This window comes from Trachypithecus francoisi, unplaced genomic scaffold, assembly GCF_009764315.1.
Source record: "Trachypithecus francoisi isolate TF-2019V2 unplaced genomic scaffold, Tfra_2.0 Lachesis_group16, whole genome shotgun sequence".
Lineage (NCBI taxonomy): Eukaryota > Metazoa > Chordata > Mammalia > Primates > Cercopithecidae > Trachypithecus > Trachypithecus francoisi.
This window is the reverse complement of record NW_022681461.1, coordinates 75,083,072-75,097,774: the sequence shown is the minus strand read 5'-3', so window position 1 is coordinate 75,097,774 and position 14,703 is coordinate 75,083,072. Positions and strand designations below refer to the sequence as shown.

The 14,703-nt window shown below is 38.6% G+C and overlaps 1 protein-coding gene across 4 annotated transcripts in view; it reads right to left on the bottom strand.

Annotated features, from left to right (window-relative positions):
* The window catches only part of LPAR1 (lysophosphatidic acid receptor 1), a 184,800-nt gene that overhangs the window by 50,601 nt on the left and 119,496 nt on the right, over positions 1-14,703 (bottom strand). The window lies entirely within an intron of this gene.

Here is a 14,703-nt window from a genome sequence, read left to right as displayed (position 1 = left end):
GTCAGGAATGAACTTCCATTCACAATTGCTTCAAAGAGAATAAAATACCTAGGAATCCAGCTTACAAGGGATGTAAAGGACCTCTTCAAGGAGAACTACAAACCACTGCTCAGTGAAATCAAAGAGGACACAAACAAATGGAAGAACATACCATGCTCATGGATAGGAAGAATCAATATCGTGAAAATGGCCATACTGCCCAAGTTATTTATAGATTCAATGCCATCCCCATCAAGCTACCAATGAGTTTCTTCACAGAATTGGAAAAAACTGCTTTAAAGTTCATATGGAACCAAAAAAGAGCCCGCATTGCCAAGACAATCCTAGGTCAAAAGGACAAAGCTGGAGGCGTCACGCTACCTGACTTCAAACTATACTACAAGGCTACAGTAACCAAAACAGCATGGTACTGGTACCACAACAGAGAAATAGACCAGTGGAACAGAACAGAGTCCTCAGAAATAATACCACACATCTACAGCCATCTGATCTTTGACAAACCTGACAAAAACAAGAAATGGGGAAAGGATTCCCTATTTAATAAATGGTGCTGGGAAAATTGGCTAGCCATAAGTAGAAAGCTGAAACTGGATCCTTTCCTTACCCCTTATACGAAAATTAATTCAAGATGGATTAGAGACTTAAATGTTAGACCTAATACCATAAAAACCCTAGAAGAAAATCTAGGTAGTACCATTCAGGACATAGGCATGGGCAAGGACTTCATGTCTAAAACACCAAAAGCAACGGCAGCAAAAGCCAAAATTGACAAATGGGATCTCATTAAACTGAAGAGCTTTTGCACAGCAAAAGAAACTACCATCAGAGTGAACAGGCAACCTACAGAATGGGAGAAAATTTTTGCAACCTACTCATCTGACAAAGGGCTAATATCCAGAATCTACCAAGAACTCAAACAAATATACAAGAAAAAAGCAAACAACCCCATCAAAAAGTGGGGAAAGGATATGAACAGACATTTCTCAAAAGAAGACATCCATACAGCCACAGACACATGAAAAAATGCTCGTCATCACTCGCCATCAGAGAAATGCAAATCAAAACCACAATGAGATACCATCTCACACCAGTTAGAATGGCAATCATTAAGAAGTCAGGAAACAATAGATGTTGGAGAGGATGTGGAGAAATAGGAACACTTTTACACTGTTGGTGGATTGTAAACTAGTTCAACCATTATGGAAAACAGTATGGCGATTCCTCAAGGATCTAGAACTAGATGTACCATATGACCCAGCCATCCCACTACTGGTATATACCCAAAGGATTATAAATTACTCTACTACAAAGACACATGCACACGTATGTTTATTGCGGCACTATTCACAATAGCAAAGACTTGGAATCAACCCAAATGTCCATCTGTGACAGACTGGATTAAGAAAATGTGGCACATATACACCATGGAATACTATGCAGCCATCAAAAAGGATGAGTTTGCGTCCTTTGTAGGGACATGGATGCAGCTGGAAACCATCATTCTTAGCAAACTATCACAAGAAGAGAAAACCAAACACCGCATGTTCTCACTCATAGGTGGGAACTGAACAATGAGATCACTTGGACTTGGGAAGGGGAACATCACACACTGGGGCCTATCATGGGGAGGGGGGAGGAGGGAGGGATTGCATTGGGGAGTTATACATGATATAAACGTTATGCACATGTACCCTAGAACTTAAAGTATAATAAAAAATAAAAAAATAAAAAAAAAAAAAAAAAAAAAAATAAAAAAAAAAAAAAAAAAAAAAAAAAAAAAAAAATTATACTAAAGCTACTCTGCCTGTAGTCTACAAATGGAACAACAAAGCTTGGATAACACATCTGTTTATATCATGGCTTACTGAATATTTTAAGTCCATTGTTGAGACCTGCTAAGAAATAAAGATTCCTTTCAAAATATTCCTGCTTGTTGACAATGTACCTAGTCACCTAAGAGCTCTGATGGACATGTACAGGGATATTAATGTTGTATTCATGACTGCTAACCCAATATCCACTCTGCAGCCCATGGATCAAGGAGTAATTCTGACTTTCAAGTCTTATTTAGTAAGTACATTTTGTAAAGCTAGAGATGCCATAGATAGTGATTTCTCTGATGGATCTTGGCAAAGTTAGTTGAAAACTTCCTGGAAAGAATTCACCATTCTAGATGCCATTAAGAACATCCATGATTCATAAGAGGAGGCCAAAATATCAACATTAATAGGAGTTTATAAGAAGTTTATTCCAACCCTCATTGATGACTTTGAGGAGTTCAAGACTTCAGTGGAGGAAGTTACTACAGATTTGGGAGAAAGAGCAAGAGGAACTAGAGTTAGAAGTGGCACCTGAAGATGTGGCTAAATTGCTACAATCTCATGATAAAACTTTAATGGATGAAGAGTTGCTTCTTATGGAGGAGCAAAGAAAGTGGTCTCTGGAGATAGAATATATCCTGGTTGTCACTGTTGAAATGACAACAAAGGATTGAAAATATTCCATTAGCACTAGGGTTTGAGAGGATTGACTCAGATTTTGACAGAAGTTTTACTGTGGGTAAAATGCTGTCAAAAAGTATCACATGCTACTGAGAAATCTTTTGTGAAAGGAAGAATCAATCAATGTGGCAAACTTCATTCCTGTCTCATTTTAAGAAATTGCCACAGTCACCCTAACCTTCAGCAACCACTACTCTCATCAGTCAGCAACCATCAACATCAAGGCCAGACCTTCCACCAGCAAAAAGATCATGACCTGTGCAGGGCATGGTGGCGTATGCCTGTAATCCCAGCACTTTGAGAGGCCAAGGCAGGTGGATTGCTCGAGCCCAGGAGTTTGAGACAAGCCTGGATAACATAGCAAGATGTCATTTTGGGTAATAATGTCATTACCCAAAATACAAAAGTTAGCCAGGCATGGTGGTGCACACCTGTGGCCCAGTTACTTGGGAGGCTGAGGTGGGAGAATTGCTTCAGCCTGGGAAGCAGAGGCTGCAATGCACCAAGATTGTGCCACTGCACTCTAGCCTGGGTGACAGAGAAGATCCTATCTAAAAAAAAAAAAAAGTGGAGGATTTGAAAAATTAAGAAACAACTTAAGATACTTTTTTTTAAGAAAAAGAAAAATTATTTTCAAAAGATTATGACTTAAGACTCACATGATAGTTAGCATTTTTAAAGAAATAAGCTGCTTTTAAATTAAGGTATGCACTTTTTTTTAGACATATTACTATTGCACATTTAACAGACTATGGTATATTACAAACATAACTATCATATGAACCAGGAAATCAAAAAATTTGTGTGACTCACTTTATTGGAGTATTTGCTCTATTGCAGTGGTCTGGAACCAAATCTGCAGTATCTCCAAGGTATGCCTGTATCTTTCCCACTTGCCTATTTCCCAATTGAGATCAGGATTAACACCTGTAATACAGAAAAGGGCTGAGTGATTGTTTTAAGGGCCAGCTGGGAAGCAGAAAGGCTAGGGAGACAGTATCTCAGTCTGAAGAAAACCTAAAAGGCAGAAACCCTTGGGTGATAGGAAGTGAAGGTAGGTAGATAGAAGAATAAACATCTGGGTTACTGAGGGCTGTGGGAGGGAGAAAGGAAAGCACAGTATCAATGCAGAAACAATGTGACTACATCACAGCATTTAAATACTTAATAATAGAAAATGGAAAGAAAAACTACTTCTTTCTAAACACACCCTACTTTTGACCACCCATGAGGCCAGAACTCTGCTGTGACCCTCTCCATCATCGAGGTGACTAGAACTTCACATTACAGAATTGTGCAGCTTGTGAGCTTGAACATTGCCAGGAATCTCCACCCCTCAGAGACAATTCTGATTTCTTTACAAATGCAAATATTTGATTCTGACCCAGGGATAGAATACAAAACTTTAAAACTCTTATCTTTTCATGACAGTTTTAAAAAAAGAATTATTAGGGGGCAAAGATCTTTTGGCTGGCTATAGAATTTTCTCATTTTTTTTTTCTTCTAAAAGCAAAAAGAGAAGAGGAAACACCAAATGAGCTTCTCCTTTCACAATAAAACCCGTTTTCAGACATTCCTCATTCTGAGAACATTGAGGTTTTATTAATGGAGATAGTGTATGGATATTCAGGCTTTCATCAACCATAGAAGCTGGCATAGTCTAAATTTGAACCAACTATTGAAATACAGCCATAAGTTTCTTGCTGGAGACAGTGTCTCCATATCACAGTTTTTTCATTACTCAAACAGGAGAAGGGTTAGAGATTCCATTCTAAATGTCACCAGGACACTCTGTTCTTCCTTCTTCACCCACCAGATGAGAAGGGTTCCTTTCAGCTCAAAGGATGCTAATCTTGCCTCTCTTGGGACTGTCCCAAATAATAAATGGGCTGACCTTAGCTAAATAGAGCAACTGGTCAAACCTGGGAAGATCAGATTTTCTGCCTCAGAAAGTACTGTCACAGGAACAAGGTTAGGAGGTTAACAGGCATTAAGCCAGTTACTCTTTAGCACATCCTATGAAGTGGTGTCATGTGTGCTATTTGTGCTATTTCCCAGAGTGGAACTTAAACTTGAAAGTAATTGACTTGTCAAGCTCCATTCAAACTGAAGTCTGTATTCAAATCCAGATCTTTCATTATATTCCCTGACCTAGAAAACCATCTGGGATATAATAGGTGCCATCTATCTAGGAATCTAGCTATGTTTCTATGTAGATAATTCTTGTTTATATATATCAGATAGGTGTTGAACTGTCTGACTCCAAAAGCATTTTTCTGCCAGACCATGCTGCATAGAAAGTACAGACTTTTAAAGCACCTGTTAGATTAAGTACAGGTTTCCAATAGGTAGTATTTACCACTACTACAAGTCAGCCAAATCAGAAAGGTTCATTATCCTAAAAGAAATTAAAATCAGTGCCAACTTGTCATAATACACATACACACAATTTGTTTCTAAAAGTCTCTAAATGAAAGTTTTGCAAAAGTATTGATGAAAGGTATTTATACATATATATATATGTATATGTACACACATATCAAGTTCATTTCAATAAGTATATATATCCATTTTTAGCTTTAGATATTACAAAACTATGTAATAATCAGAGTAGACCAGCAGATAGGCCTAATCAAGTATGTCCAGAAACAAAAAGCACATTCTGAATGGAACAAAGCAAGTGAAGTGGAGTTATGGAAAATAAGACTAAAGGACAGGCTGCAATGTGATTTTGGAAGGATGAGAACATTAGGGTAAGAGATTTCTGCTTTCCTTCTTAGGCAGTGGGGATCCATTTAAATTGTTGAGTAGGAAGATCAAAGTGACTATTTTGTAGAACGTAGATGAAAGGTTACATGCTCAAAGAGGAGAGAACGTCTAAGAAGCTCAATTGGGTACCTGCTATATTTTTCCACAAGAAGGCTGGTTATTACCAGACTGTATGAACAAGACACGTCCAAGCTTGACAAGCATCACTGACTTATTTTTGGCAGGCGATTTGGGACAAAAAGAAGTTCCCTCATTGCTTTTTTCCTTTGGTTCCTGTCCACAAAGGATGCCAGCATCTCAAAAGACAACTCTTCCCAGGAACAAGCAAGCTCCACACCCAAGAACTTACAAACTCCTTTGCCTGATTCTAATCCTGTTTCCCCTTGTCTTATGTCACTGTCTCCCTAACTTTTTTTTTCTGAGGCGGAGTCTCGCTCTGTCGCCCGGGCTGCAGTGCAGTGGCCGGATCTCAGCTCACTGCAAGCTCCGCCTCCCGGGTTTACCCCATTCTCCTGCCTCAGCCTCCCGAGTAGCTGGGACTACAGGCGCCCGCCACCTTGCCCGGCTAGTTTTTTTTGTATTTTTAGTAGAGACGGGGTTTCACCGTGTTAGCCAGGATGGTCTCCATCTCCTGACCTCGTGATCCGCCCGTCTCGGCCTCCCAAAGTGCTGGGATTACAGGCTTGAGCCACCGCGCCCGGCCTGTCTCCCTAACTTTTAAACCATTTTATCATTGTGTACACAAATGCCTTTGTGTTAGTCTGTTTTCATACCGCTGATAAAGACATAACTGAGACTGGATAATTTATAAAGAAAAAGAGGTTTAATGAACTCATAGTTCCACATGGCTGGGGAGGCCTCACAATCATGGTGGAAGGCAAAAGGTACATCTCACATGGCGGCAAGCAAGAGGGAGAAAGAGAGCCAAGAGAAAGGGGTTTCCCCTTATAAAACCATCAGGTCTCATGAGACTTACTCACTACCACCAGAACAGAAGGGGAAAGACCCACCCCCATGATTCAATTATCTCCCACCAGGTCCCTCCCACAACACAGGGGAATTATAGGAGCTACAATTCAGGAAGAGATTTGGGTGGAGACCCAGCCAAACTATATCAGTCTTTAATAAATGTGTTTCTACAAAATTTTTAGAACAATTCTGGTTGTGAGAATAATTCTTGGTTTCCTTCTTTCCCAGGCTGACAGTCTTATCGAGAGAGGCAGAATGCCGATACTGACATGTAAGATGCCTAGTACAGCATGCAGAGACAGGCTTCTTTTTATCTCTTTTCACTTCCTCTCTTCATTAAAGACTCAAGGAAAAAAAAAGAAAAGCTTGTTTTATTTTGCTTGCTGAGATGATACTTCTGTTTTACTTTTCGTCCTTCAAAATTAATGTTTTAGCTCTCGAGCTAAGTCAAATGCTAATCTCATCTTCAAAAATGAAACCTATCCTTAGTTCTAGCCACTTGGCTTGAAAAAAACTTGAATAAAACAGATTTCACAAATTAAAAAAAAAAGAATTTAGTGATCAGAATGATAGTGAGAGCCCCTTTGTGCAAGCTGAATGCAAACGCAGTCAAGGAGGTCTCTCATTTAAGATGCAGACATTGTCCTTAAGGATAATTTCAATGGTTTTTAAACTCCCCATATAATTGTATCCTCTAAAGTGTGCTTATGATTCATAGTTTTTCTTTATTTTCTTTCATTTTAAAAAAACAGTAATATTTATTGCTATTTTATGATCACGAGAATAAAAAGTATGCATTATAGACTATTTGAAAATGAATATACAACAGGCCAGGTGTGGTAGCTCATGCCTGTAATCCCAGCACTTTGGGAGGCTGGGGCAGGCAGATCATTGGAGGTCAAGAGTTGGAGACCAGCCTGACCAACATATTGAAACCTTATCTCTACTAAAAATACAAAACTTAGCCAAGGGTGGTGGCATGTGCCTGTAATCTCAGCTACTTGGGAGGCTAAGGCAGCAGCAGCAGAAGAATCCTTGAACCCAGGAGGTGGAGGCTGTAGTGAGCTGGGATCATGCCACTGCACTCCAGCCTGGGAGACAGAGTGAGACTCTGTCTCTCCAAAAAAAAGAATATACAACAAAAAAGTATCTATAATTCCATCTCCAGGATCCAAAATCCAATCTGTGAACATATGATACAAAATATGTACATGTGTATATACACACATACATATGTCCACATGTGTATGTACACATATAACCACAATCATATATTTGTACATACTCATTTTTCTTAGAATAAATTTCTGGAATTATTAAGATGTAAATGGATATGAATGATTTAAATTCCTTAGATGTAGATTTTAGCTACTTTTCCATATGTTATCATCAAAAACGAAACACTGACTACCCTAAGAAAGAAGAAAAATTGAACAAGTGTGCCTTATTTTTCTCTCTTGCTTAATTCTGAGTGTCTTACTTCTTACTTCTGTCTGTCAATATAATAATGTTATCAAATTATCAATTTGAAAATCATGGTAATAACATGAATGACTAAAATCAAACAAACAGGTAAGTATAGAATGATATAACCTTATGATAAAATGTTAGACAGATGTTAAATTTAAAGGATAAAGGAACCTTGAGTATGATATCAATTATATAACACTACTGTATACATTTAAATGCATGTGTACACACACATAAGCATGCAATAGCCATTATCTACTGAAGCCTGTCATATAATTGGCACAGTGCTAATAAGCTTATTGAATATACTTTCTCATGTAGTTCTTGGCAATAACCTTATGAGATAGGACTGTCTGTATTTTACAAATGAGGAAATTGAGGTTCAAAGAAGTCATGAAACTTCTCTGGGCAATACAGGTAGGAATGACAGGGCTGGGATTTTACTCTAGATCTGGATACCTCCAGAGGCCTTTGCTCCTAGCCACTATGCTATATTGGCACAAGAAAAAATACACTGGATGGAAGTATGTCAAAATGGTGGTCAAGTTCAGGATCACTTTTGTATCTTTATTTAAATGATTCTGTATACTATAAAACACTGATATAGGATACAATTTAATTTTATAATTAGAAATAAATTAATGAATAATAAATATTGCATGCAGGCTTTGTGACTCAGACCCAGGTGGCCTGGATCACTCAGACCCTCCGTAGAAAGGCCATTATTATTATTATGCAGAGACCCTTGGGTTGGCCATGATTTTTTTTTCCTCTTCTTTTCTTGTAGCTAACGTGGAACAGTCTCCTAATGAGGCAGACGTCTTTTTAAATTCCTCCAGTTTTCTCTAGAGAATGCTAATTACTCCCAAACCACCCCCTAAAAAAAACTCCACTGACTTTAACTGGAAATTATTAAAAAGGTATATCCAGATGTTAGCAATAAAGATAATATTTTTTAAACTTGGAAAAAATAACTGTAACAATATGCATGGAGAACTACATAATTCATTCTTTTGGATAGGCCAAAACAACGTCTTTTCTTTTCTTTTTTTTTTTTTTTTAACACTGTTGAGGGCAGATACAGCAGAATAACTAGTGTTGAATGTGTACCTTGTCAATATTGTAACAACTTTGTAGTTGGAAGATAAAATAACTTCTTTTCAAATATAAGCTAAGATATGAAAAACAAAACTTCAAAATGTTCTTGGCCAGATGCAGCGACTCATGCCTGTAATCCCAGCACTTTGGGAAGCCGAGGCAGGTGGATCACCTGAGGTCAGGAGTTTGAGACCAGTCTGGCTAACAAAGTGCAAACCTGTCTCTACTAAAAATACCAAATACAAAAAAAAATTAGCCAGGCATGGTGTGCATGCCTGTAATCCCAGCTACTTGGGAGGCTGAGGCAGGAGAATCACTTGAACCTAGGAGTTAGAGGCTGCAATGAGCTGAGATTGTGTCATTCCACTCTAGTCTGGGCAACAAGAGCGAAATTCCATCTCAAAAATAATAATAATAAAAAGTTCTTAAGCTTTTCGGGGGCAGGGCAATAAGTTTTTAATAAGACTAAGAAACACTGTGCTAAACCTGATTGTTGAGGGAGCCAACCAAATATATTAGAAAGCCACATGACTGGGCTGTATCTTTTAAGCCCCAAAGAATTGCTTTCATTGAACTGCACTTTGGTTACAGACCACCAACCTTCACTGAGAAATGATATGACATGACTTTATGGGCCATGGCACTGAATGCACTATAAAGAATGTAGAGCTCTCCAGAACACCACATCATAGCTGATGCATCCATCACAGAGCAACACCCACATGAGAAATGTCTCTTTGGACTCAGTACTTAGAAGGATTATTTCTCCTGATTTTACTTTATGGCCACTAAATCACGAATCTTATTGTGTTTTACATCTTCATTAACTGCTGGAAAGTATGTCTTTACCTGACTCCACGTCAATTTCTTAGATTTCTTTTTCCCTTTCCCTCCTTTTTCTTGCTTATTTTAAACTCAACTTTGTCCTCTGAACTGAATACATCTTTTTAAGCTGTCTTAAATACTTTTCTTTAGAGACTGGGTCTTGCTCTGCCACCCAGGCTATAGTACAGTGGTACAATCATGGCTCACTGTAGCCTCCACCTACAGGGCTCATACTGTCCTTCCAACTCAGCCTTCCAAGTAGCTGGGATAAGACACCACGCCTGACTAACTTTTGTGTATTTTTTTTTGTAGAGATGGAGTTTTTCCATGTCATCAGGCTGGTCTCGAACTCCTGAGCTCAAGCAATCCATATCCACTTTGGCCTCCCAAAGTGCTGGAATTATGGGCGTGAGCCGCTGCACCCAGCAAAATTCTTTTTTTTAATAAAAGATTAAGTATAAATAAACAGACACATACTCTGTCCACTTTTGTAAGACTGTTTATGCAATACTGCTATTGGACATAAACACCACCCAACATGAATGAAACCAGCATATTTCCTATACCAAAAAGAAAATAAATTTTCATTTATATTTTAACAGTGAGATTGAAACAATCTAAGGTCTCTCACCCACAGATCATTCAGCAGACACTCAGGTTACAACCTGAACCCAACAGAGCAGCTGGCTTATCTATGCGGTCATGATTACATTGTGATTATGTGTTTCCATGCCACTATGTTCAGGAAGTAAGTGGTCTGGATATAAGATTTCTAGCCATCCTTGAGGAGAGTGGACAGAAGGGACCATCAGGTTAGAGATGCAGCATTTCAAAAACAAACAGAAGGGATGAAGGAAGTGGAAGTGAAGGAACAGGTAAAGAGATATGAGGCTCAGAAAAGAGTAATGTCTCTGTAGCCAAAATTAGAGACAAATTCAAAAAGGAAGTACTAGATGATACATTCTTTAACAGATGACTAATATTCCTGGCACAAACTTTTTAAAAACTAAGCATACATTTAAATACATAACATTCCATCCTTTAGTCTTCAACCTAACAACATCAATTCCTTTAAAACAGCATTTTTGAAAAGCTGATTTTTTTTTCCATCTGTACTCAAAATGGTACATCTATGGTGGACACACCCTAAGATGTTCCAAAATGAGTCACACTCTTGTGTAGTCCCCCCTCCCCTGGTATGTGAGCAGAACCTGTAACTTGCTTCTAACCATAGAATATGACAACGGTTATAGGATGCCACTCCCTTGATTAGGTTCTGTTAAATAGCAAAAGTTTTGCAGATGTAATTAAATTGACAATAAATTGCTCAAAAGGGAGATTATCCTGGGACTTACTTAAGTGAGCTCTCACAGAGGCCAGAGACTGGAAGAAGTACAGATTTCTCTCTCTCTCTCTCCCTCCCTCTCTCCCTCTGCCCACCCCCCGCCCCCACCCATTGCTGGCCTTGAAGACACAAGTTGCCATGAATTCTACAGCCACAAGGAAATGAATTCTACTAGCGACCTAAGGAACTTGGAAGCAGATCCTTCCCTAGTTGAGCCTCCACATGAGAATGCAACCCAACTGGCATGCAGACTTCAGCTTGTGAGACCCTGAGCACAGAACCCAGCTAAGCATGCCTGGACTTCTAACCTACAGAGACTAAGAGATAATTCGTGGGTGTGTTTTAAACCACTAAGTTTGTGACAATTTGTGATATAGCATAGAAAATGAATACAACATCTAAAGACAGAGACAATTTGCTTGCAAATTGCCTTTTAATCAACTAAACAGAAAAAACATGTAATGGAAACTTCAGACTCCTCTCTTAACTTCACATCACTTAGCCAAGTTCTCCCACATTAGATGTTCCAGATACTTAAACTAAAGCAGCTGTCACCATATCCAAAATGCTCCGCTGGAGAACCATCACATGATACCATTGTGGGGGTTTCAATGCTTGCTTGCCCAAGGAGATCTGCCTCCAATAAACCAGGAAATGTTTAACCCAGACAGCCTGTAACTTCCACAATTTTCTAATCAGCCACCAGAGAGTCCTCTTTAGAGTGTCATAATGACTCAGCACACACACATCAATGCCTTCAACCCCAAAGCTGCATATCTATGTACGTAGTTGTTCTCCCTTCACCTACTTGGGCGTGAAAATCACCAAATGAGCACAGAATCAGCAAACGTTGTATAGGCCTCACAGGAGGAGGCAACGTTTCATTTCCATTTTAGCACTGAGATCAAAACACAGCCAAAGGCCAGGCTATTCAGCTGAGACTTGATTCCATAATAGCATGTTCTCTCTGCTCTGCACAAAATTATACCCTGATTATGTATTTCCATGCCACTGTGCCCAGAAGGTGGTTAGGCAGCAACAGCTCTAGCATGGGTGGAAGGGTTAGGCATCTGAATATTTAGAAAAGTAGAGAATGGGGGGAAGGGAAGTTTGTCTGTTTTTCTGAAGCATTTTTCTGTCAACTGGAAATCAAACTTACCAATGCTTACATTATACTTTTCTGAGTGAGGAATATGCTGCTTTGGATGCATAGTTTAAGTAAGGTCTATAAGCAATTTATCTTTTGAAATTATTTCTAATGAGAAAGAATTGGCAATTTTTTTCAACTGTTGTGTGATTTTTATGCACTAAGTAAAACCATTATAATACTTATATATACTAGACACAGCAGAAATAGCAAATTTTCATTGTTTAAAAACAAATCAGAGAATAACAATCTTCTTTTCCTTTTTTTCTTCTCTTCCCCTTTTGTTTTTAACTTTTGAAATACTAAAGGCAGCAAAATAGCAAGTAATAAGCACCAGCATTGAAACTACAAGTCCGAGGTTAGGGTATGAGGTCCAGCAAATACTGAATTTCCTTCAGCAATTCACACCATCTCTCTGAATCTGCTTTATCATCTTTAAAATGGGTAAAACACTATCTGCACTATCATACCTATAATTCCGTAAAATCATCACAGATCATATGTCTACCAAGATATTGTAGAATATATAAACCAAATGTGGCCAGGCACAGTGACCCATGCCTGTATTCTCAGCACTTTGGGAGACTGAAGTGGGAGGAATGCTTGAGGCCAGGAGTCCCAGTCCAGCCTGGGAAACATAATGAGACCCCATCTCAACAACAATAAAACTTTTTTTTTTAGTTAGGCAGATGTGGTGGCACTTGCCTATAGTCCTAGCTGCACAAGAGACTAAATTGGGAGAATCCCTTGAGCCCAGGAGTTTGAGGCTGCAATGAGCTATGATTGCTACTGCACTCCAGCCTGACAGAGCAAAACCCTGTTTCAAAAAACAAAAATAAAAACAAAACAAAAACAGACAGGTTGAGGTGTGAGGATGGCTTGAGCCTGGAAGGCTGAGGCTACAGTGAGCTTTGATCTAGTCACTGTACTTCAGTATGGGTGACAGAGCAAGACCTTATCTCAATTTAATTTTTAAAAATTATATGAATGTATTTTTCATTTCAATATTTATGTTTCCTTTCATGAACTGACAAACTAAACTTTAAAAGCCAGTAGTTTATTACTCTGTTTCTAAAAAAATTAAAATAGTTAAAAGTAAATTACAAAGTTACTGTCAGAAAAATACATATAGTAACAGTTAACATTTAATAAATGTCAGACATTGACTAAGGGGCATCAAATAACTTCTCATTTGATTCTCACATGAAGGAAACTAATTATCTCTATTTTACAGATAGGGAATCTGAAGTTTCAGGAAGTTAAAGAGTAAGTGGTAAACCTGTAATAAAAAAAGTTAAGCAGATTAATCCAGAGTCCACAATTAACCACTCAACTGTTTCAAATACATTTTCTGGGTTGATACTCCAAGAAAAGGAGCGACGAGATGTGGTCTCGGCATACAGGTGGTCTTTGTTGTTGTAAAGCAGAGAGTGTTCCTAGTGAGCTAGGAGACCTGATGTGGAGGATAAGCCCACCCACACTGCAGGGAGACCGCCGCAGACAGAACCTAATGGCCAGCCACATGAAAGGCATGCCATTAGGGCAGGTTATGATGGACATAATGCTTCCTGGAGTTGTGAACTGAAGAAGTCCTGTAGAATTTAGAACACATTGATTGACCTACAGCCAGCTACCAAACCACATCAGAGCCTACCGGGCTGCATCTAGGTCTGCAAAGGTCCAGAGGCTACAGAGACTGCTGCTGCTTGATGGTGACTATGCAGAGAGCCGACCTGAGCAATGGAGAAAGTAACCAGACAGATGGAACCAAGAAATAAAAGTAGGAACTGAGGAAGAAGAAGAGTCAATGAAACCAAAAAAAAAAAAAAAAAAACTGAAGTAAAGCCAGAAACCAGAAATACAGTAGGGCTCTGGTTCCCAAACTGTGCCCCAAGGCACCTTGGGGTGCCACAGTTAATTCAGAGGAATACTACTAGATATTTTTAATTTGAGGGCAACTAACACTCGACATCTGTCAGACATCCTGTGAACTACTAGTATGAAGTAGTTCAGCGCTTCAACATTAGATGGCATTACATTCCTTTCAATGACATCATGTCCTTGCAATATGATATCTGCTATAATAAAAATGAAGTGTAAACATAAAACTCAGTGTGGAACAGAAAATGAAGATGGTGCTTTCCAATCTGAATTCAAGTTTTGAGAAGTTGTGGAGTGCCCAACAGGTGCATACATACCTTGGCAAATATGAAGAATTAGATAAAAATAATTTTTTCTTTCAATTTTTATGGTTTTGTTTTACAAAATGGCTACTAATTTATTAGGACCTATATACATATTAAGTTGAATTAACTAATTAAGTTGAATATACTTCTTAAGCTGATTTAATAAACGAAACTGTTAGGTATTTCTTTTAGCTCTGGAGCACTGTAAAAAAACTGAGATAGTATGAGCACTGAACTGAGAAGTCGTGGGAACATTACTTAGGGATTAAAGTTGTCTAGGGAAGATAGAAAAGTAAAGGATCTCAGCAGTGAGTTGCATATCTCTTTTCGAGACCTTCCTATTATTATTATTATACTTTAAGTTCTGGGGTACATATGCAGAACGTGCAGGTT